Below are 2658 nucleotides of genomic sequence, written 5' to 3' on the forward strand. Positions count from 1 at the left end.
CCATGATTGTCAATAAAAGGTTTTGAAAGAAAGAATAATGCTGTCGGTCAAAATCCTTTAAACTTTAAAATGAACATTTCCTTTCTTAAATATCACAGTTATCGCCAATACAGGTATATCGCAACACACCCAATATATATATTAACATACATTTATATTATATATTCCTAAAAATCCTGTGAAATTTTTTGGAATCCTGCCGACGCCACCAATTTGTGAGGGAAAGTGTTAATGAGCAGAAGTACTGGGAAACCAAAGAAGCCTGCAGGAGACCAATATATAATAGATATATATATATATATATATAGATAGATTATAGACAGAGAGAAGAAGGACAGAGAGTGATTAATAGAGATACAGAGAGAGAGAAGAGAGAAGAGATAGAGGGACAAAGGGAGATGAGATAGAACAGAGAGATGAGACAGATAGAGAGAATATAGAGAAGAGATAGAGAAGAGATATAGAGACACAAGACAGACAGAGATATATAGACACCAAAAGTACAGAGACAGAGATAACAGATAATATAACAGACAAAGACACAGATATAGAGACATATAGATATATACAGAGATATTACACATAGAATATATACATATATATAGATATACAATAAGAGATATTATAACATACATATATATATATACATTACATACATATATATACATACATATATATACATATATATACATACATATATATACATATACATACATATACATATATACAGTATATCTCAAAAGTGAGTACACCCTTTAGATTTTTGCAAATATTCTGTTATATCCTTTCAGGGGATAACATTATCCTACTGAAACTTTGATATAACTTAAAGTAGTCAGTGTGCTGCTTGAATAACAGTATAGATTTATTGTCCTTTGAAAATTACTCAGTACACAGCTGTTAATGTCTAAACAGCTGGCAACAAAAGTGAGTACACCCCATAGTGAACATGTCCTAATTGTGCCCAATGATGTTGTTTTCCCGCCCTGGTGTCATGTGACTCGTTAGTGTTACAAGGATTCAGGTGTAAATGATAAGCAGGGCTGTTAAATTTGGTGTTTTGGGCACAATTCTCTCTGAATGCTGGACAACATGGCACCTCATGGCAAGGAACTCTCTGAGCGGCTGAAAAAAAGGATTATTGCGCTTCACAAAGATGGCCTTGGCTATAAGAAGATTGCCAACACCATGAAAATGAGTTGCAGCACAGTGGCTAAGATCATACAGCGGTTTTCCAGGACAGGTTCCACTCGGAACAGGCCTCGCCAGGGTCGACCAAAGAAGTTGAGTCCACGTGCTCAGCGTCATATCCAGAGGTTGGTTTCCAAAAATAGACGTGCGAGTGCTTCCAGCATTGCTGCAGAGGTTGCAGAAGTGGGATGTCAGCCTGTCAGTGCCCAGACCATACGCCGCACACTGCATCAAATCGGTTTGTATGGCCGTCGCCCCAGACAGAAGCCCCTTCTGAAACCGATGCATAAGAAAGCCCGCAAACAGTTTGCTGAAGACAATGAATCCAAGAACATGAGTTACTGGAACCATGTCCTGTGGTCTGATGAGACCAAAATAAACCTGTTTGGGTCAGATGGTGTCCGGCGTGTGTGGCGGCACCCTGGTGAGGAGTACCAAGACAAATGTGTTTTGCCTACAGTCAAGCATGGTGGTGGCAGCATCATGGTCTGGGGCTGCATGAGTGCTGCCGGCACTGGGGAGCTGCATTTCATTGAGGGACACATGAATTCCAATATATACTGTGACATCCTGCAGCAGAGCATGATCCCCTCTCTTCGGAAACTGGGCCGTAGGGCAGTTTTCCAACATGATAATGACCCTAAACACACCTCCAAGATGACAACGGCCTTGCTGAAGAAGCTGAAGGTTAAGGTGATGGACTGGCCAAGTATGTCTCCAGACCTAAACCCAATTGAGCACATGTGGGGCATCCTCAAGAGGAAGGTGGAGGAGTGCAAGGTGTCCAACATCCGTGCGCTCCGTGATGTCGTCGTGGAGGAGTGGAAGAAGATTCCAGAAGCAAGCTGTGCAGCTCTGGTGAATTCCATGCCCAGGAGGGTTAAAGCAGTGCTAGATAACAATGGTGGTCACACAAAATATTGACACTTTGGGCACACTTTAGACATGTTCACTATGGGGTGTACTCACTTTTGTTGCCAGCTGTTTAGACATTAACAGCTGTGTACTGAGTAATTTTCAAAGGACAATAAATCTATACTGTTATTCAAGCAGCACACTGACTACTTTAAGTTATATCAAAGTTTCAGTAGGATAATGTTATCCCCTGAAAGGATATAACAGAATATTTGCAAAAATCTAAAGGGTGTACTCACTTTTGAGATATACTGTATATACATATATATATACATATATATATATATATATATATATATATATATATATATATATATATATATATATATATATATATATATATATATATATATATATACACATACACACATATATACATATATATATATATATACACATACACACATATATACATATATATATATATATACACATACACACATATATACATACACACACAGTATATATATATTTATATGCGTGTGTGTTGACATTACTACTTCATAACAACAAATACAAAAGGAACATCTAGAAAAAGTCCCTCTACTCTCA

This window comes from Cottoperca gobio, chromosome 9 (assembly GCF_900634415.1).
Source record: "Cottoperca gobio chromosome 9, fCotGob3.1, whole genome shotgun sequence".
Lineage (NCBI taxonomy): Eukaryota > Metazoa > Chordata > Actinopteri > Perciformes > Bovichtidae > Cottoperca > Cottoperca gobio.